We start from the raw sequence: 23208 nt of genomic DNA on the forward strand, positions 1-23208 counted from the left end.
TCGTCACACATGAGCCTTGCATCCACCAGCGCAGATACGCACACCTCAGTGGGTCCCCGCCCCTCAGTTAGTTGGGATTGCACATGGTGAGTCACCGCGCACACGTGAGCATGAGCAGACCCTGGTGGCAGGGTCAGCCGCGGAGGGTCTGCGTCGGTGGGAGCACTCTTCTCCAGGCTCTGCTCAGCCGGACCCAGATGCTGAACCCAGGGGGCCACCAGTCAAAAGGAGAGTCGTCGAGGGGCACCAGCACATTGCCGAGGTACTGGGAGAGGTGCCACGCGCACTCTCCACAATCGCACGGAGGATGGAGGAGTCCAACTCCTGCATGAGGGGAATGGTGGCACAGGTACTGGAGGGTATCGCCGAGATAGTGTCGCAGGGACGTGAAGGCATCTCTGAGATAGTGTCGCGGGTAGGTGTGGGAACGTCTGCGGTGGAGGACAGGCTAGCCTCCCTCGAGCGTCACGCACAGCTCACCAATGAGTCCAACCAGGCCCTCACAACGGCTGTTCGGATTCAGGGTGAGCAACATTCTGCCGCCATCAACAGGTTGACAGATACATTGGAGGTGGCCTTGCAAGGTCTCACCCACGTCATCCAAACTGCCGTCCAGCAGGGTGGAAGGGGTGATGTGGGCCTTGGCCATGAGAGGGAAGATGGTGAACGGGGAAATGGAAGTGTGGACGCTACTCAAGGTGCCCCCACGTCTCACCCGTTGCCCCCCTCTCAACCAGTGCCCGCAATAGTCCATCCTCTCCAGGTGGCCGAGTCTGCCCCTGCACAGGTGCAGGAGGAGCAGTCTGTGGAGGTGCCCTCACGGGCACCGAAACCCAGGGGGCGTCGGCCCAAAGCATCTACCCGGTCAGGGCACGAACAGGAGCAACCTGCCACTACCTCTGCTGGAGCCACAGGGGTAGCACCACGTAGGGGTACCAGGAAACGAAAACCCAAAGTTCCGTGAGCACACAGGGATTGCACCAGGGTGTTTGTCTATTTGTTATCTTTTTATTTCCAGTCTTTGAATGGCAACACAAAATAAACTCACTTTTTCTCACCAATGCTGCCACCTCTTGTCCATAATTCTGCGGCTTGTGCAATATGTCCCTTCCGTGCGCCTCATCATGACGACGACCACCCCGTCCCACCCATTGGGCATAATACAGTGGGTGCAGGTGTACAGGCACCACTCTTCTGTGGAGGGAGCCTGTATGGACCCTCGTCTGTGCACGTTATGACATGTGAATGCCTCACACAGTGTGATGTTACGAGAACCGTTGGCATATGAGTGCCTCCCTGGCCTGACGCGCACGCAGGTGAGCCGGTGTTCGGGCCATGGGTCGTTCCTCCTCCTCTCGCTCGTACTCCTCCTCCTCCTCCTCCTCCTCATTGTCGTCCTCAATGTGGGTGGCGGGTGTGCATGGGGCCTCCTCCAGCGGCACCCCTCTCTGTAGTGCCACGTTATGCAGGGCACAGAAGACAACTATAATTCATCCCACTCGGAGTGGCGTGTATTGGAGCGCTCCCCCAGAACGATCAAGGCACCTGAAGCGCATCTTGAGCAGCCCTATAGCCTGCTCAATTGTAGACCTGGTAGCAATGTGGCTGTCATTATATCGACGCTGTGGTTCGGTGATGGGGTTCCTCAGAGGTGTCATAAGCCACGTGTGCAGGGGATATCCCTTGTCGCCGAGGAGCCAGCTGTTGCCGGTGTTGGGTGCGTGGAAGAGGGGCGGGACGGTGGACTCCCTGAGGACGAAGGCATCGTGGCAGCTGCCAGGGTATCTGGTGCACACGACGAGGAATCTCTGGCGGTGGTCACAAATGAGCTGGGCGTTCATGGAGTGATACCCTTTCCTGTTGATGAACAGCCCTGGCTCATGTGGAGGTGCCCGTATTGCTATGTGGGTGCAATCGATTACACCCTGCACCCGTGGGAAGCCAGCCACATCATGGAATCCAACCGCCCTCTCTGTCTGGCTGCGCTCATCCATGGCGAAGTTGATGTAGGTCGAGGCCCTGCAGAACAACCCATCGGTGACCTACCTTATGCACTTGTGTGCAGACGACTGAGAGACCCCGGTAATGTCCCTCGTGGCACCCTGGAAGGATCCGGAGGCGAAGAAGTTGAGGGCAGTGGTGACTTTGACGGCGACGGGTAAGAAGATGCTGCTTGGTCCATCCGGGAGCAGCTCGTCATTAAGGAGGCTGCAGATGTCGGCGACTACCTGGCGAGTGACTCTGAGCCTACGTATGCACTGCTGCTCAGAGAGGTCCATGAAGCTGAGCCTCGGTCTGTAGACCCTGTGCGGAGGGTAGTGCCTCCTGCGACGCATCTCTCTCTGCGGTTGCCCTCCATCCTGCTGTGCAGGTGGATGTGCCACAGCACCGTGTTGTGGGGATGCACGTCTCTGAGGCGGACGGCGTGGACTGCGAGGCTGCTGAGGCTGGTCATGCTGTTCGTCCTCCGAGGATGTCAACGCAGCACCCATCTGGCAGGTGTAGGTCTGCGGGGTTGTGCACGGTAGAAAAGTGTGTCCTCGCACAGGGGTTGCACTTCCACGCCGGTGAATCTTCTTGCTTGGAGGAGGGTGGTGGAGGGCAGGCGTTGCCCAATGTTATGGAGTGTCCTCCTGCGTTGGTGAAGGCTCTCCCCCTCCACCTGTGGAATGCACCTTGGCAGCTGCCACGGGCTGCTGGCTGCAACACGTCCGTTGGGAGTGAGAGTGTTTCCCCCAGTATGGGAAACAGTCTCGTTTCACCGTAAAATCCCACAATTGTTAAAAAAACAGCTCAATCAGGTCATTTAATGACCTGAAATAGCTAGATAAATACTCTCAAGTGGAACCCCGCTGGCTTTAATTGCCTGCGGGATTCCCACCAGCGGGGGCTGCGCACGCATCCCCGCACATCAGCGCGGAACCCGGAAGTGGGCGGGATCGAGGCGCGATCCGGTCCCGCTCCTCGATTTTGGGATTTTAGAGGCCCCCCCGCCGAGAACGCACCCAAGACCGGGTTCTCTGTGTTTTCCTTCTTGTCTTATTAGTTTTTTCTTTGCTGCCATGGCTGCAATATGACTGTTGGATGGGTTCAATTAGAAATAAAGGTAGATTTTCATCTTTACTGCCTGGACGTTAAGTATTTCCTGGGCTGACCACAGAAAGGAAAACCTGGCAGAGCAGTTTGCACGTCAGTAACAGCACCTGTCAGGTTTTCCTTCCATTAAAATGAATGGAAGGAAAATCTGTCCAGTTCTGGTCGGATCATGTGAACCTCCCAGTCAGATTTCCTCTTCTACACTCCACCAGGCAATGCTTAACTCCCACGCAGTAAAAACGAAAATCTACCCCATCGTGTCAGATGAAGTAAGGTGATGCGTTAAAGGCAGGCTGTTGGATAAAGCCTTATCCTTAAATTTTCATCCGAAAAATACATCACTGGTGATTTTATTTTTAAGTTGCTGTCTGCTCTGGAATATTAGTGAATGTCTCCCACATGGTCATAATAGTTTTATTTGTTTCAGCAGCAAAATTATCCTCCTCTTTCTCATTCCTTTTATCAGATGTGCATAACGCACCTTTGAAACATCAGGAGGCAGACATCAGACAGTGCCAAAGTAAGAATGGAAAGATATCTGCAAGTTCAATCTATCTCCAGCACGTTGTCAAAGGCACCTGAAAATTCTAAATCTTACCCAGAATGGCACCACTGCTAGAATCCAGCTGTACCTGACTGATGTTTAAAGGGGAACTGTAGTGAATTATGATGTTGAGTAAAATTAAATCCAGAACTGGACCCTAAACTAATATATCATAGTATCATAGTTGGTACAGCAAAGGAGGAGACCATTCGGCCCATTGTGCCTGTGCCAGCTCTTTGAAAGAGCTATCCAATTAATCCCATTCCTTTGCTCTTTACCGACAGCCCTGTAATTTTTTTCTCTTCAAGTTTTTATCCAAAAACCTTTTGAAAATTATTATTGAATCTGCTTCTACCACCCTTTCAGGCAGTGCATTCCAGATTATTACAACTTGCTGCATAAAGAAATGTTTCCTCATATCGCCTCTGGCTCTTTTGCCAATTACCTTAAATCTGTGTCCTCTGGTTACTGACGCTTCTGCCACTGGAAACAGTTTCTCCATATTTAATCTATCAAAACCATTCATGATTTTGAACACCTCTATCAAATCTCCCCTTAACCTACTCTGTTCTAAGGAGAACAACCCCAACTTCTCCAAACTCTCCACATAACTGAAGCCCCTTATCCCTGGTACCATTCTAGTAAATCTCTTCTGCACCATCTCTAAGGCCTTGACATCCTTTCTAAAGTGTGGAGCCCAGAATTGAACACAATACTCCAGCTGAGGCCCAACCAATGTTTTATAAAGGTTTAGCATAACTTCCTTGCTTTTGTACTCAATGCCTCTATTAATAGCCTCTATTATATATTGCCAGATAATATTGAATATGGCCTGCCTCATTAGTCCATCGCTTTTATGTTGCATTCTATTCATTCTGTTCATTCTAGTTATGTGGTGCTAGGTAGTCTTGTCATGGTGACCTTCATGAGTCCAGATGCTCTGGAAAATATCCCAGTCAGAGATAATATGAATAAATCAGAACAAATTGCTTAGTATATAGGTTTTCTTCCTAGAGTACCATTCATGGAGGCAAGTATGAAACCACTGGCCATAGGTAATGTCTGGGCTTTCCTCACTGGAATCTCCAATAGTAATTGGAGAGAATTTCTGAAACATGCCTCTCTCTCTCTCCTGTAGTCTTAATTACTTCACACAATTAGTAAGTCCACCTTTTCATATATATATATAGTTCACCAGCAGTGCTATAAAAAGCACTTAGCTGATTAATCCAGATGTTTCCGTCTCCGTTTAGCTGCCAGGTTTCCTGAGCCCTGGTTGATGGGTTGGGGTCGCGTTTTGTGATTTTTAATTTTTAAACCGCCCCTGATCCTCTCCCACCTGTCATGGATGGGTTAATATCGACCCATCTGATTTTACCACAAGTTTGATAAATATCTCCCAAAAAGTGAAGCAGAGCAAGTGGATTTAAGTAACTGTCTATTAAATGTTTAAAAAATGCTGCCAATTAAACACACGATTGAACAAATCCCACAAGATGTTTATATTTGAATTGAATGACTTGGCCCTTCCCTCAGACATCAGACACAAACAAACTGACTAAAATCTGTACAAATTTCTTTGGGATGTGATTTATGTGAGCGAAGCTGGTTTTTAATAATCATACATATTTTGCTGGAATGAAAGAAATCAATACCATGCTAAATCAAAGACAAAAATGCTTGGTTTTGCTACAGCACATACTGGGAATTCAGGTACGTGTTGTCCTTGATTTTCCATCCATTAACAGTTCTGATGCACATTACCGGTGGACAAGGCTTCCTGCCAGCAGCGCAAACTCGGACGTAACCCACTGAAGTTTAAAATGTGTGTTTCAGTGTCCGAGCGCAGAAACACAGACCCTAGTAGGGAGGCCTCCGAGTTTCTTAAAAATGTTTTTGTTTTGGAATAATGGGGTAAAATTTCCGCAGGGGATTCTCTCGCTATCTCCCCATGGCTTCAGCGGAGGATAAGCAGAAGCCCAGGAGGAGCAGAGTAAACAGCCATTTACAACCTTGTGATTTCTCCTATGGAAATTCTACTCCAATATATTTATTAAAAATTGGATTTGGGTTATTCTTTTCAGATTAACAATTTACTCTAGGATATGGCCCTTTAATCTGATTTTGCTGGGTTTGTTTCCCTGGTAAATTTGTACTTGGTCTCACCCAAAGCTCAGTCGTAGCGCTCTCACCTGTAAGCCAAATGGCTCCTCTCCAGAGAATTTAGCACATAATCTAGGCTGATACTTCAGTGCAGTACTGAAGGAGGGCTGCACAGTTGGAGATGTCGTCTTTCCGATGAGACATTAAACCGAGGTCATGTCTGACCTCTCAAGTGGATGTAAAAGATCCCATGGCACTATTTGAAGAAGAACAGGGGAGTTCTCCCGGTGTCCTGGCCAACATCTATCCCTGAACCAACATCACTAAAAACAGATTATCTGGTCATTAATCTCAGTGCTGTTTGTGCGATCTTGCTATTGCCAAATTGGCTGCCACGATTCCCTACATTAAAACAGTGACTGCACTTTAAAAGTACTTCAGTGGCTGTGAAACGTTGAGTGGTGCTGAGGATTTAAAAGGTGCTGTATAAATGTAAATTCTTTATTTATTTCAAATGCAACTCATTCAGAATTTCTTCTGGCTGAATGAAGATTGACAGTAAAGATACATCTTGTTACAAAGGAACCCAGTTCCAAGTTCAACAGAGATGTAGTCTGTTCCAAACCAGTCTATTGACTCCACAATGAATTCAGCTGTAATGCTTGAATATGCCTGCATGTGAAGTATGACTATAAATCAAGGGAGAAACATGTGACTGATAAATGGACTACTCATAAGACTGTATAGTTAAAATAATTTGCAGTGAAACAAAATTTAAAAGGCAACTAATGGAAGACAGGAGAATGATGACCTCCTACACATCCATTAATAGTCTACCAATTTGGTGGAGTCAGTTCAGTTGTTCAAGTAACAATTATAAATTTAATGTAAATCCTAATCGTGGGGAGACAAATCTAGCACTAAGAGATAAAAATATATATTGGATAAAAATATATATTTCAAATTCAAATAAAACAACAACTTGCATTTATGTAGTGCCTTTAACATAGTAAAACGTCCCAAGGCACCTCACAGGAGTGATTATCAAACAAAATTTGACACTGAGCCGCATAAGGAAATACAAGGACAGGTGACCAAAAGCTTGGTCAAAGAGGTAGGTTTTAAGGAGTGTCTTAAAGGAGGAGAGAAAGAGAGAGGTGGAGAGGCAGAGAGATTTAGGGAGGGAATTCCAGAGCTTAGGGCCTAGGCAGCTGAAGGCATAGCCACCAATGGTGGAGCAATGAAAAACTGTTACGGACAAGAGGCAAGAATTGGAGAAGCGCAGAGATCTCGGAGGGTAGTAGGGGTGGAGGAGGATACAGAGATAGGGAGGGGCGAGGCCATGGAGGGATTTGAAAACAAGGATGAGAATTTTATAATAAACTCCAGAGAATACAGGCACATTCTACTCAATCTCTCCTCATAGGACAACCCTCTCATCCCAGGAATCAATCTAGTGAACCTTCGTTACACCTTCTCTAAGGCACGTATATCCTTCCTTGATTGGCACCTCATCCACCACCTTAAACATTCACTCCCTCCACCACTGGCACACCATGGCTGCAGTGTGTACCATCTACAAGATGCACTGCAGCAACTCACCAAGGCTTCTTCGCCAGCACCTCCCAAACCCGCGACCTCTACTACCTAGAAGGCACATGGGAACAACACCACCAGTACGTTCCCCACCAAGTCACACACCATCCTGACTTAGAAATATATCGCCGTTCCTTCATCGTCACTTGGTCAAAATCCTGGAACTCCCTACCTAACAGCACTGTGGGAGAATCTTCACCACACGGACTGCAGCAGTTCAAGATGACGGCTCACCACCACCTTCTCAAGGGCAATTAGGGATGGGCAATAAATGCTGGCCTCGCCAGCAACACCCACATCCCATGAATGAATAAAGAGAAAGGTAAGCAGACTAAAACTGTACACAGTACTCCAGGTGTGGACTCAGCAGGGCCCTAAATAATTGCAGCAAGATGTCCTTACTCTTATTCTGCAACCCCCTTGCAATAAAGGCCAACATACCATTTGCCTTCCTAATTGTTTGCTGTACCTGCATGTTAACTTCCTGTGATTCGTGTACAAGAACACCCAGGTCCCTATGACTTCCAACATGTCTTAGTCTCTCACCTTTTAAAGAATATTCTGTTCTTCTATTCTTCCTACCAAAGTGGATAATTTCACATTTCCCCACATTATTCTCTGTCCGCCATCTACTCGCCCACTATTTAACCTGTCCATATCCCTTTGCAGCCTCTTTGCGTCCTCCTCACAGCTTACTTTCCCACCTAGCTTTGTATAAAAGATTATTGTTCATTGTTACACCAATTATCATGGATCTATCTACTAAATAAGATCAAATGCTTTGTAATGTTAACTTTACAGACCATAATTTCAACCCTGCCCACTCGGAGGAAACCAGGCGGACGGGTTGTTAAAATAGCCCAAAGGACTTACTCTGCTGATTCCGCTGTCTTGCCACAGACTCAGATGTTAACCTGCTCTTCTAAGCAGGCAAGAGGGACACCCACCAGAAGCCCCTGGGGTCCTTTTTAAAGATGCGCATTGGGCTCTGATGACATCATTGGGACCCGACTGCCATTGTAACCGCAAGCCGTTGTTGCTTCCCCGTCAGACCAATTTGGCGGGAAGAGGAACCATGGCCACATTCAGCACCAATCAAAAAAACATTTCAACCCAGATGCCAATATCTCACAAAAAAAGTCCCATTCACAATTCTTTTCCAAGTACTTTCAATCCTATGTTGGTTCCTCCACGCACCTCACTATATAGCCCTAAAATAAAATGCGGCTGTAAAACCCAGTAAATATGTACACCGCAGGAACTGCACAGATGAGTATAATCATAGAATCATAGAATCATAGAATCATAGAAGTTACAACATGGAAACAGGCCCTTCGGCCCAACATGTCCATGTCGCCCAGTTTATACCACTAAGCTAGTCCCAATTGCCTGCACTTGGCCCATATCCCTCGATACCCATCTTCCCCATGTAACTGTCCAAATGCTTTTTAAAAGACAAAATTGTACCCGCCTCTACTACTGCCTCTGGCAGCTCGTTCCAGACACTCACCACCCTTTGAGTGAAAAAATTGCCCCTCTGGATCCTTTTGTATCTCTCCCCTCTCACCTTAAATCTGTGCCCCCTCGTTATAGACTCCCCTACCTTTGGGAAAAGATTTTGACTATCGACCTTATCTATGCCCCTCATTATTTTATAGACTTCTATAAGATCACCCCTTAACCTCCTACTCTCCAGGGAATAAAGTCCCAGTCTGTCTAACCTCTCCCTGTAAGTCAAACCATCAAGTCCCGGTAGCATCCTAGTAAATCTTTTCTGCACTCTTTCTAGTTTAATAATATCCTTTCTATAATAGGGTGACCAGAACTGTACACAGTACTCCAAGTGTGGCCTCACCAATGCCCTGTACAACTTCAACAAGACATCCCAACTCCTGCATTCAATGTTCTGACCAATGAAACCAAGCATGCTGAATGCCTTCTTCACCACCCTATCCACCTGTGACTCCACTTTCAAGGAGCTATGAATCTGTACTCCTAGATCTCTTTGTTCGATAACTCTCCCCAACGCCCTACCATTAACGGAGTAGGTCCTGGCCCGATTCGATCTACCAAAATGCATCACCTCACATTTATCTAAATTAAACTCCATCTGCCATTCATCGGCCCACTGGCCCAATTTATCAAGATCCCGTTGCAATCCTAGATAACCTTCTTCACTGTCCACAATGCCACCAATCTTGGTGTCATCTGCAAACTTACTAACCATGCCTCCTAAATTCTCATCCAAATCATTAATATAAATAACAAATAACAGCGGACCCAGCACCGATCCCTGAGGCACACCGCTGGACACAGGCATCCAGTTTGAAAAACAACCCTCGACAACCACCCTCTGTCTTCTGTCGTCAAGCCAATTTTGTATCCAATTGGCTACCTCACCTTGGATCCCATGAGATTTAACCTTATGTAACAACCTACCATGCGGTACCTTGTCAAATGCTTTGCTGAAGTCCATGTAGACCACGTCTACTGCACAGCCCTCATCTATCTTCTTGGTTACCCCTTCAAAAAACTCAATCAAATTCGTGAGACATGATTTTCCTCTCACAAAACCATGCTGACTGTTCCTAATTAGTCCCTGCCTCTCCAAATGCCTGTAGATCCTGTCCCTCAGAATACCCTCTAACAACTTACCCACTACAGATGTCAGGCTCACTGGTCTGTAGTTCCCAGGCTTTTCCCTGCCGCCCTTCTTAAACAAAGGCACAACATTTGCTACCCTCCAATCTTCAGGCACCTCACCTGTAGCGGTGGATGATTCAAATATCTCTGCTAGGGGACCCGCAATTTCCTCCCTAACCTCCCATAACGTCCTGGGATACATTTCATCAGGTCCCGGAGATTTATCTACCTTGATGCGCGTTAAGACTTCCAGCACCTCCCTCTCTGTAATATGTACACTCCTCAAGACATCACTATTTATTTCCCCAAGTTCCCTAACATCCATGCCTTTCTCAACCGTAAATACCGATGTGAAATATTCATTCAGGATCTCACCCATCTCTTGTGGTTCCGCACATAGATGACCTTGTTGATCCTTAAGAGGCCCTACTCTCTCCCTAGTTACCCTTTTGCCCTTTATGTAATGTATTCCTTTTTAATATACCTCGCAATCTGTCATCTTTACACTAGGCAGAAAGCAAAATGTCAGTTGTCGAAAAGCAAAACGAATAAAGTGGCTGGGAGTGAAATTGGTCTATGCCAGTTGCACGAAACGGGCTCAGAGAGTCAGCAGCCCACTTTACACCACACCTGATTGGAAAAGAAAATCGGGCACAATGTAAAACGGGCTGACTGTTAGCCCATTTTGCGCTACTGGCATAGACCAATTTCACCCCCGTTATCTTCTGAGATGTGCTCTGTGGGTATCTGAGATGTGCTCTGGTACCTTTCATTCCCACCTGATAGTGCATTATTGATGATTGACTGGCTCTGCAGTTTTTTGTAGACCAAGTGGTACACCTCAATTACAGCCTCTCTGGTGACCATGAGTCCCCTCATGCACTGTTCCTCCACCATATTCAAGTAGCTGACTCCAAAGTACCATTATGAACAGTGCTCCCAAAAAGCTACAACCAGATTTTAAAACAATTGTGTAGGTACATGCTTGTACACATGCAGTTATTTACAGCTGGATCCAGTGCTGTAGAAAGCACCCTATAATATGAACAGGACAGTTTCTACAGCCCTAGGAGCTACAGTCAGCATCGGGAAATCACTTCCTAAAGCAGCAAATGCCCCATTAATTCACTGGCAGGAGACAGCGCCTGCATTAAAATTTGTTTGATCTTTTAGTCCTACTGCTTAGCATGAATGGTGGGTTTTGGTGACCTTTCAGAGTGAGACAGCTTTTGACAGCCGCGAATGTCAGTTATACACCCACATAAATGAGCAATATAGTTTTTTAAATAGGCACAATTTTACCAAGCCTTATGATACAATGCCCAAGAAAACATAGATACTGAATACTCCAAATCTCATGGATCATTTTAAACTATCATAGAACCAATATTTCAAATGGCTACTTACAATTTATACATCTGTATACATTTATGTGCTATTGGAATAAATGCAGGCAGCAAAGACATTAAATGTCAACATTTGCATATTGATTAATTTAATTATGGTTATGTTGCATGCATGAAAATGCTTACATGTAGTTGTATCATTCCTGGCTTGATCCAGGTGTCCAGCGTAACCAAAACATGGCTGATACTAACTGGTAATGTGTATTGTAATGCCCCTATCCATGCTAATATATTACCCCCCCCCTAGATTGGGGGTAATATATTAGCATGAATAGAGGATTGGCTAATGGTCAGAAAACAGAGAGTAGGAATAAACGGGTCATTTTCAGGTTGGCAGGTTGTAACTAATGGGGTGCCGCAAGGATCAGTGCTTGGGCCTCAGATATTTACAATCTATATTAATGACTTAGATGAAGGGATCGAGTGTAATGTATCCAAGTTTGCTGACGATACGAAGCTAGGTGGGAAAGTAAGCTGTGAGGAGGTCACAAAGAGTCTTCAAAGGGATATAGACACGTTAAGTGAGTGGGCAAGAAGGTGGCAGATGGAGTATAATGTGGGGAAATGTGAAATTTTTCACTTTGATAGGAATAATAGAAAAACAGAATATTTTTTAAAACGTGAGAAACTATTAAATGTTGATGTTCAGAGGGATTTGAGTGTCCTTGTATCTGCTGTAAATAACCACATTACCTAAACAGGTCCAAAGCCACTGAGCCAGGTTATTTGGCAATCCACCATCTGTAATGTGGATCTCAGTGTTATATTGACCAAGAACATCGCTGATACTAGTGGAGTTAATAATAATATTACCATAATTCTACGGACTGAGGACTGGAAAATTGGGTAATGGTACCAGTAAAAGCTGTAAGGATGCATCGCAAGATCATTGCAACAGGGTTTTGTGGAATCAAAGAGGTTGATTTTTGTCTTGAGATGGCAGAGATTAGGAAATCTGGTGGAAATCAGTTCTGCTGCCTTTGGGCCCCTCCAGTCGGGCCTGGAGTGGGCATCTGAAACTTTCATCCAAAGCAGATGGAAGCTTCATTGGCATCTATAAAAGGGGGGAGAAGGGCACCGCATGATTTCCCGGCACACTGTCATACCAGACACCAAATTTCCAACACATCCATGAAAACCTGATGGGAAGGAGGCACTGCAGACTTGCAGGTGGGAAGGCTGTTAAAATGCCCACAGATTTATAAAGGTCCTTGTTTTTTTTCAGCTGGCACTTAGGCATTCGTTAGCCTTTGTACCAGTTGCTGTTATTTTATTTCTTGCCTCAAGCTTTCTTTACTGGCACCAGAGGGTTTGCCACTGGAAATTCTCTGAGATGACATGTTCAGTGGAAGAGGAGGAGCTATAGATGAAGCACGCAGATCACACTGCTATGGGCTCTCTACTGTTCCATCAGCACCTGCACCCCTACATCTGCAGAGAGAGAGGTAACATGACCTCGCTTTGGCAGACATGTTAATGGAGGCTCCTCTTCCCAAAGACAGCTGTGTCAGCAGACTCCCAGTGACATCATTAGTGATGGGAATGCCTGACTAACCCTTATGAACATACAAAAATAATGGACAGAAGAAGACCGGCTGTTTCATCAAGCCTGCCCCACATAGTCGTGAGGCCTTAAGCATCATGATTCACAACAGCCATGTAATATCCTGGGAGAGGCAAAAAACAGATAAAAAACCCCAAGGCCGATTTAGGGGTAAAAATCTGGAAAATTCCTCTCCGAACACTTTGGGCATATAAATTAGTCCAGGAGACCACATTGACCATGATTTATATTACTTAGTGTTCCACTTACCTTTTGTACGCTGTGATCTCCACCCCATCCAGGGACTGGTCCAGCTGTCTTTTGAAGGTATGCTGCGAATCAGCGCTCAGCACACAAGCGTACTTGTTCCATAGGTGCACTATCCTCTGGGAAAAGAAAATGTTGCTGATGCCTAACCTAGTTCTGCCCTTGCGTAACTTATACACATGGCCCCTGGTCCTCCCTAATCTATCTAATTGAAATAATCTGTCACTATAAACACAGTCTAGTCTCTTCATTATTTTAAACACCTGTATCAGATCGCCCCGGAGTCGAAGCATCTCTAAACTAAACATACCCAGCTTTCTAAGTCTATCTGGGTAACCAAGGCATTTTAAGCTGAGTATCATTCTTGTGGCCCTCCTGTGAACCTTTTCCAAAATCATTTTATCACCCAGAATGTGAGGTAACCAAAATTGGACACAGTATTCTAAATGAGGCCTAACCAAAGTGTTATACAAGGACAAAATGGTGTGTTTGTTTTATATTGAATCAGCCTGGCTATGCAACTTAATATCCTATTTGCTTTGGTTATCGCTTCACGGCATTGTTCATGAACCTTAAGAGGGTTATGTACTACACCAAGATCTTTTTCTTTTTCAACAGAATTTAGTCTGTACCCTGTAGGGTGTAAATATACTTGATATTGGTCCTGCCCACGTGCATAATACTACCTTTATCTAAGTTAAATATCATTTACCAAATGAGCACCCATTTCCCCATTACATCATGATTTGTTGAAAATCCTTTCTGAAAATCAGAACTACATGAGTATCCTTCCAATCCAAGCGAACAATCCCCGACTCTAGTGAGCTGTTAAAGATACAGGCAAGCAGCTCGTAAAGCACGTGTCCCATCTGTTTAAGCGCCTCCGGGTGGATGTCATCTGGACGAGCAGCCTGATCCGTTTTGAGGTTCCTAATTCTGTCTAAATGATATCCTCAGCTATTTTAATTTTTACAATTTTTGTGTCGACAGTGCAACACGTTGCTAGTAATCAAGCATCATCCATAGATGTGAAGACTCGTGCAAAGTCACTATCTAAGCTCTCCTTCAGGCTTTGTAAGCCAGAGGAGATGCTGGAAACCAGGCCAAGACAACAGCAGTCTGAGCTTCCATCAAGGCAGTTAGAGCTGTCACCAGAGGCTGCACAGTTGTGGGTCCCCCTGCAGTGCTCACAGAGCTGACCACTCGTTCCATATTTGGCTGCGTGGTCTTGATGCCGGCAGAAAGACAGCATACAAGTTGTTGCTGAGCTCCTCCATGCTCACCGACATTGTGCGCAAGCTCGCTGGCAGGCAGGCAGGCCAGTGCGCTTAGAAGGTCCATGTGCATTGCCACCAGTCTTCTTATGTATAGTGGGCCCCTGATATCTCCATCTGCACCTTGTGCAGCAGAGCTGCTTCCTGGACCGTTCTATCCCCCTGCCCTTGCTCCTATTCACTAGTGCTGGGTGAATCTCCACATGCAGACCCCTCTAGCCTACCCTCTGAGCTGCGCACAGTGCTAGTCTCTGAGCTGGTGTCTGAAGTCTAAGGTCAATTGACACTTCCTGATCAGCAGTTCTGCCCTCTTCTTCTTCCTTTTCTCCCTCAGGGCTGTGTGCTTCTTCTGGACATCAAATGTAAGAAAGGGAGAAGAGTTAGCATTCAGTGGCATGGGTAAGCAGAGACAGATGAGTGTCTTCTGTAAGCAGCTACAATCTGTCATGCATCATGTGTAAGGGTGAGATTTAAGTGAAGTTGGGAAGGAGGAGAAGATGGTTAAAAACCCTGCAGGACTTGTCCTCTAGCCTTGCCAGATACCACGTACCTGACACACTGCTGCCCATGATGTCCAAGACTTGCTCTTCAAGACTTGCACTTGGATGAAACGTGGCCCTCCTCCGATGACTGCCTGCTCCCTGTTATTGAGTGTGACCTTGCCCTGCAAAAAAGAAGAAAGTGTGTAAGTGTTAGAGTAGTGAGAAGTTTTGAGGATGTACATGTCAGGGTAGAATAGTGTTGCTATTGTGTGAAAGATGGCAGAGGTGTGAGGAGGTGAAGGAAGCAATAGTGAGGAGAGCAGCTGGTGCCGAGTAATGCAGTAGGAGCAGAAGGAGGTGGAGTGAAGTGTGCTGCAGTAATTGGAGGACTGTGTTCGCCATTGTCCACAGATATTTCCATGCAGCCAAAGTGCATTGCCCTTTTAAGAGATGCAGGCTGCCTTCAAATCACATCAGGAATGCACGAAATTGAAGCTCCCCATCAGGTGAGTTGCCAATCATCAGCGCGAGTAGCGTTGGCAGCCCGCCAAATGTATTTTAATGAATGAGTTAATGAGTTGCACTAATTTGGGGTCTTCTTTGCAGCCACGTGATCAGGTGTGCACTCTGATCGTGACGTCCATTCTGCGCTCGAAAACACACTCAAAGCAATTTCAACCACATTGTCTTTAATTTACAACTGTTTTGAGTTCAATGGCCATGCACTTTATTTCTAAAACAAAAGCAAAATGCTGCGGATGACAGTTCTGATGAAAGGTCATCAACCTGAAACGTTAACTCTGTTTCTCTCTCCACAGATGCTGCCTGACCTGCTGAGTGTTTCCAGCATTTTCTGTTCTTATTTCAGGTTTCCAGCATCCGCAGTATTTTACTTTTGTTTTATTGTTTAATTCACGGCCAATTCTCTTCCAGGACTGCCCACCATGAAGAAGTTCTGTTCTCTCCGACGGGATTTCCGTTTGTCTCTTTTACCTTGTTCAGCAGTTCTGATGAAAGGTAAGTGACCTGAAACGTTAACTCTGTTTCTCTCTCCACTGCTGACTCTGACCGCTGAGTGTTATACAGCCAATGGATACTGCAAAATGGTGGACAATCGAGAATCACTAAATTTTTGTTGTACATTTGGTACAGCAATACCCTAGTAACAGGAATGAGAACCAGTTCAATACAATTAACAAGAGATGCATCACAACAACAACACAACAACTTGCTTTTATATAGCATCTTTGATGTAGGAAAACATCCCAAGGTGCTTCACATGTGCATTTTCAAACAAAAATTGAGACAGAGCAAAAGAAGGAGGTATTAGGAGTGGCGACCAAAAGCTTGACCAGTGAGGTAAGTTTTAAAGATAGTCTTAAAGAATGAGAGTGGTGTAGAGGCAAAGTGATTTAAGGAGGGAATTCCAAAGCTGAGGGCTTTGACAGCTGACAGCACAGCCACCAATGCTGGGGGTGGGAGCAAAGGGAGTGGGGATGCATAAGAGGCCAAAGTTGAAGGAACACAGAGTTTGTGGAGTCTTTTACGGTTGGAGGAAGTTACAGAGGTAGGGAGGGGCGAGGCTGTGAAGGGATTTGAGCAGGAGGATGAGAATATTAAATCAGAGGCGTTGGGGGACCAGGAGCCAAAGTAGGTCAGTGAGCACAAGACTGATGGATGAGCGGAAGTTGATATAGGTTATGATGTAGGCAGCAGAAGTTTGGATGAGCTGAAGTTTATGGAGGGTGGAGGATGGGAGGCCGGCCACCAGAGCATGAGAATATTGCATCAGAAGGGAACAAAAGCACAGATTAGGGTTTCAGCAACAGACGGGCTGAGGCAGAGGCAGAGACAGGCAAATATACAGAGATAAAGGTAGCCGTTCTTTGTGATAGAGAGGATTTGGGGATCCTAAGCTCAGCTTGGGCTCAAATAAGACACCAATGTGGCGAGCGTCTGGTTCAGCTTGAGACAGTGGCCGGGAAGGAATTGATGGCGAGGGAGTTGGGGGGGGTTAGTTTGAAGATAATGGCTTTGGTCTTTCCAATGTTTAACTGGTGAAAATTATACCTCATTCAAGACTGGATGTCAGACAAACAGTCTGACAACGCAGGGGCAGTGGAGGGGTCGAGACAGGTGGTGGAGAAGTACAGCTGGGTGTTGTCAGCTTATTTGTCGAAGCTGACCCCATGTCTTCGGATGATGTCTCTCAATGGCAGCATGTAGATGAAGAATAGGAGGAGTCAAGAATAGATCCTTGGGGGACTTCGGAGGTAATGGTGTGGGGGTGGGAAGAGAAGCCATTGCTGGTGATGCTCAAGCTATGAATGGATAGGTAAGAGTGGAACCAAGTGAGGGAAGTCTCACTCAGCTGGACAACGGAGGAGACGTATTAGAAGAGGATGGTGTGGTTGACTGTGTCAAAAACTGCAGAGAGGTCAAGAAGGACAAGGAGGGATGGTGCACCGCGATTAGAGTCACAGAGGATGTCATCAGTGACTTTGATTAGGGTCGTTTCATTAGCCTGGAAATCACTGTCAGCAATGTTATCTTACGAACACTTAATTTCTCTCTTCAGTACTTTTATTTTAAATGGGTTAATGCCTCTGTTTAAAATGCAGAGAAAAGAATTTGGTAAAAACACACAAGTGATCATACAATAACATCGCCAACATTAATTTGCACCTTATTAAGATGTTTTATTCACTAATGAAAATCATTCAGCTTCAATATTTCACGCAAAATTGACCCATGAAAATTCTGGTGAATATTAGGAAGGTGAATAGTGGGACTGTGGATAATCGAGGTTCCACTATACATGTTTTGAATACCTGATTTCTGAATCCCCATAATTCATGGGATGTGCACAGCACAATTACACTTTAATCCTTACAGTGTGAAATAATAGGAGCTTCACACAGTCAGCATAATAAGAGGAATACATGCTGTAAGTAGTCCTTTTACAGCTGTCATTTCATGAATTATCTGTACAGTAGCAGACACCTTAGTAATGGTCACTATGATTGTTACAGATATGGCCCAGAGTAACAAATAGAAAGTATCGCAGCACAAAATAAATTAACCTTTTTTTTTACAGAGGAAAGTACGTGATGAATTCTATTATTTCAATAACTTTACAAATGTGAAAGTCATCTGTTCTGTTTTTCTCTGTTGGGGCTGAGCATCCTCATTTTCCAGTTACCAAAAAACCTAGAGGGGTTTTCTTCCCTGGAGGAGACTCTTGTGAAAAAATGCAGCCAGTGACATAATCTAAGTGATGGTTATCATCACTTCAGTAAAATGGTCAGGCATCACCACACGTTGCCCTCAGCCAACATCTTGAGATCACTCCATCGTCAGTTGACAGGTTAACAGCAGGTCCTTGTCCATTCAGGTCAAACTTAGTTCACTTAGCTTTGGCTGGGGGAAGGGCACCGTTTGAGGCTGAGGCTGTTTTTTTTAACCGAAATGCTGGCAGTCTCTGTGAACTGAAGGGGAAAAAAACAGTGAAAAGTCAGAAACCAAATCAAGTGTTTACACTGCATTACAGTACACTATTAGAAACTTATGTGAGCATCAGCAACTTTATTGAATGTTGTTAGATTTACTAACAGCCACAATGCAGTGTTGGAGAATAACATAATACGCTTTTAGAAGCTACACGTAGTAAAATTTTACTATAGAGTTCCAATGTTAAGATGTAATAAGACCATAGATATTAAAAATATCTATATAAATATTTTTATCTGTGGTCAATTAGATATTTTTTTTCATTTGAAGGTAGACATTGGTGGTAAATTGAGAGTGAGAAGCAAATAGTATGACAGTATGATCTACTTAAGGTATCTTGTTTTCTAATCCTTTGAGCAGATCCCAGTTTATCAACAGGAAAAAGCATTTTTTTTCTCTTAGTGAATAAGACATTGCCAGAAAACCCTTGCTGTAAAAATTGGTGAATTAAAGATGTACTTACTATGTAACAATTTCTTCTTTTTATCTTTGCATTGATTAATACAGCAATATCATTTCAAACAGATTTTAAAGGGGCTCTCCATTAAAAAAAAGTGTATATTATGATGAAATAATTCAAACTGAATTGTCACATTATTTGCGCATGATGTCACTGTGGCATCATAATACACAACTCTTTCCTATTTCTCTCCCTTCCCAAATTAGGAGAATCAGGTGTGCCAGTTTTTCAGTTCAAACATGGTCCCTTCAACTGTTATGAATATGAGCCAAGTAAGTAGGAGGAAATATGCTAATGCAAGAGTAACTGTATTAAAATAGGGCAAGTTTAATACATTATAATTTTATATAGATAAAGTCAGAACTGCATAAAGAATTTAAGTCTGGCTAAGTCATTGCTAACCTTCAATATTAGAAGAACCAGATGTTTATCTACCAGGAAAAAAAAGTTAGGTAGTTGTACCTTTTAGTCTTTGGTTATTATCATTACAATCAATGTACACGTGTAGTTTTACCTAATTCAATATACTGATGTTTAATCAGTAATCTGTCGCACTGTATTCACAGTGATTCTAGAAAAAAAAGCTACACATTGTACCTACAAAACCATAAAGAAATTCCAAAATGTCAAATTCATCTTCATGCTTATATAATTCACACAATAAATAATGTCTTAAAATTACTAAATAATCTGCCTGTTTAGATAACATTTTAATATGAGAATTTAGGTCAATTTAACACTTCTTCGCTTAAATACAATTAATGTATCTAAATGTAGAAACTGCACCCCAGATTGAGAAGTGCAGTGTATACGAACAGTGGGACAACATGGGAGCCAATCATACTGATACGTCAGTGTTTAACCAAGGAGTAGGAATTACATTGAAAATGTTCCTATGTAAATGTACCAATTCTTTCTCATTCAGACAACAGGGTTCATGAACTCCCTCTGGCCATAGGAACAATAGTCCGGACCTCTAAAGGAAGAGAAGTAGCCTGAATTAAAACTGTTTCCCCTCCACATCAATAACCTGCAATGTGACAGAACTGAAGAGATCCCAACATGTTGTCAGTCCACGGTCTTTCACAAGATTTGAACACTTGGTGGCAGAACCACAGGACCAGAGTCAAGCCACATACTTTTTAATAATATTGTTTGTAAATAATATCTACCTGTACTATTAAAAGATCACACAATACAAATGACTTGTTTTTAAATGTTGAGAAAAGCTTTACAGTGGATGGGCTGGAAGAAGTAGGGGCTTTGAATTATAAAATGTTTGGAAATCATCGAATTAATGTACTTTTCACTTACTGCAGCTTCTAGCTAAAGTCAAATTATCATACTGCTTATTACAGTGATAGATTCAATAATCCTGATCTGTCAGTGTTTCACTTCCCTCACACACATAGATCCTCTATCAGCATCTCTTCAAATCTTCAAGTGCTGAGTGCTCACTATTTCAAATTATTTTCTTATAAGCCTTTGTGTGCTATCTTTTTGAAAAGCTGGAATTTGTATTTAAATTTGGATAGAATCCTAACAGAATCAACTGTTTTTTTTCCTCCAAAAGCATGAATTTTAATGGCATGAATACTGAAAGCTATTTTCTGCTTTCAAAGCATATGCGTCCTTTCTATCCTATTAAATCTTAAACTGATCCTGTGCACGCACCTGACGATGAATGTGAGAAGGCAGTATTAGGGAACGTACTGGCTTAGTATAAATTAAACAAACCAAACTGTTATTACATTTTGGTTTGGATGCAGAAATTCTACTTCAGTCCTTAAAATGTTAATGGCCGTAGACAAAACTGCATAAGGTTAATAGTTGGGTCCAATTTCAATGGTGATAGTTGCAGGAGCACAATCATATGACAAATTAATCTAATGAAGCGTTCTTATTATTTGCTTTTGATAGAGTTTCAAAAAGCAGTTTTAAGTTTTTGTTTTGCAGGGTTTCTCTCCACTGTTGCACTTTCCTCTTCTGCCAGGAGGGTGAGGGTTGGGCCCGTAGATTTCTCCACAGCTGCTCTCAAAGCTGTTTGATAATAGACCAATAGGAAGTGTATGTCTGGAGTGCTGGGATGAGCTAGCCAGGCTGACAGATGTTCAGTTGAGCTTGGTTAAATCATCCTCTATTTGGCAGGCTGCTTCAGTTCATGGAAAGCTTCTAAGGGACTTTGAATATGTGTCCAATATTGTGCACATAAGGACTTTGTGCATATGCATGACTTCTTCATGGGACTTTGTGCATGTATTGTTGGAAACCAGAAAAAACAAGATCCACTGAATATTTGTAATCCAAAAAGAGCAGAAAGATAGCTCTGCACACAGCAGTTATATTTTGTTATACAAAAAAGGTCCACTCTTTTTTCAGGATTACAGCTTGTATCATTATTTTGGACTCCAGAAAATAAATATTAAAATAAGAGTCAAACTAGCAAGGACAATTAAGAGTCAGAATTGGGTTTACTAGGGCAGTATATTTGGTCTCAAACACACAAGGCAGGGAAGTGAATGATCAACTACTGTGGATGTTGGGTGAGGACAGGATTGGGATTTTTTAAAATTTTTTTTTTTATTCGTTCACGGGATGTGGGCGTCGCTGGCAAGGCCAGCATTTATTGCCCATCCCTAATTGCCCTCGAGAAGGTGGTGGTGAGCCGCCTTCTTGAACCGCTGCAGTCCGTGTGGTGACGGTTCTCCCACAGTGCTGTTAGGAAGGGAGTTCCAGGATTTTGACCCAGCGACAATGAAGGAACGGCGATATATTTCCAAGTCGGGATGGTGTGTGACTTGGAGGGGAACGTGCAGGTGGTGTTGTTCCCATGTGCCTGCTGCTCTTGTCCTTCTAGGTGGTAGAGGTCGCGGGTTTGGGAGGTGCTGTCGAAGAAGCCTTGGCGAGTTGCTGCAGTGCATCCTGTGGATGGTACACACTGCAGCCACAGTGCGCCGGTGGTGAAGGGAGTGAATGTTTAGGGTGATGGATGGGGTGCCAATCAAGCGGGCTGCTTTATCTTGGATGGTGTCGAGCTTCTTGAGTGTTGTTGGAGCTGCACTCATCCAGGCAAGTAGAGAGTATTCCATCACACTCCTGACTTGTGCCTTGTAGATGGTGGAAAGGCTTTGGGGAGTCAGGAGGTGAGTCACTCGCCGCAGAACACCCAGCCTCTGACCTGCTCTCGTAGCCACAGTATTTATATGGCTGGTCCAGTTCAGTTTCTGGTCAATGGTGACCCCCAGAATGTTGATGGTGGGGGATTCGGCGATGGTAATGCCGTTGAATGTCAAGGGGAGGTGGTTAGACTTTCTCTTGTTGGAGATGGTCATTGCCTGGCACTTATCTGGCGCGAAAGTTACTTGCCACTTATGAGCCCAAGCCTGGATGTTGTCCAGGTCTTGCTGCATGCGGGCTCGGACTGCTTCATTATCTGAGGGGTTGCGAATGGAACTGAACACTGTGCAGTCATCAGCGAACATCCCCATTTCTGACCTTATGATGGAGGGAAGGTCATTGATGAAGCAGCTGAAGATGGTTGGGCCTAGGACACTGCCCTGAGGAACTCCTGCAGCAATGCCCTGGGGCGGAGATGATTGGCCTCCAACAACCACTACCATCTTCCTTTGTGCTAGGTATGACTCCAGCCACTGGAGAGTTTTCCCCCTGATTCCCATGGACTTCAATTTTACTAGGGCTCCTTGGTGCCACACTCGGTCAAATGCTGCCTTGATGTCAAGGGCAGTCACTCTCACCTCACCTCTGCAATTCAGCTCTTTTGTCCATGTTTGGACCAAGTCTGTAATGAGGTCTGGAGCCGAGTGGTCCTGGCGGAACCCAAACTGAGCATCGGTGAGCAGGTTATTGGTGAGTAAGTGCCGCTTGATAGCACTGTTGACGACACCTTCCATCACTTTGCTGATGATTGAGAGTAGACTGATGGGGCGGTAATTGGCCGGATTGGATTTGTCCTGCTTTTTGTGGACAGGACATACCTGGGCAATTTTCCACATTGTCGGGTAGATGCCAGTGTTGTAGCTGTACTGGAACAGCTTGGCTAGAGGCGCAGCTAGTTCTGGAGCACAAGTCTTCAGCACTACAGCTGGGATGTTGTCGGGGCCCATAGCCTTTGCTGTATCCAGTGCACTCAGCCGTTTCTTGATATCACGTGGAGTGAATCGAATTGGCCGAAGACTGGCTTCCGTGATGGTGGGGATATCGGGAGGAGGCTGAGATGAATCATCCACTCGGCACTTCTGGCTGAAGATGGTTGCAAACGCTTCA

The 23208-nt window shown here is 44.6% G+C and overlaps 1 long non-coding RNA gene across 1 annotated transcript in view; it reads left to right on the forward strand.

The window, feature by feature from the left end:
- Window positions 1–20110, forward strand: part of LOC137333709 (uncharacterized) — a 38794-nt gene extending 18684 nt beyond the window's left edge. Inside the window, exons 2-3 of the long non-coding RNA XR_010965970.1 lie at window positions 15888–15971; window positions 19850–20110. This is a non-coding gene — a long non-coding RNA (uncharacterized lncRNA). The remainder of the gene's footprint in view (window positions 1–15887; window positions 15972–19849) is intronic.
- The last annotated feature ends 3098 nt before the right edge of the window (window positions 20111–23208 follow it).

Source organism: Heptranchias perlo, chromosome 2 (assembly GCF_035084215.1).
Source record: "Heptranchias perlo isolate sHepPer1 chromosome 2, sHepPer1.hap1, whole genome shotgun sequence".
Classification (NCBI taxonomy): Eukaryota; Metazoa; Chordata; class Chondrichthyes; order Hexanchiformes; family Hexanchidae; genus Heptranchias; species Heptranchias perlo.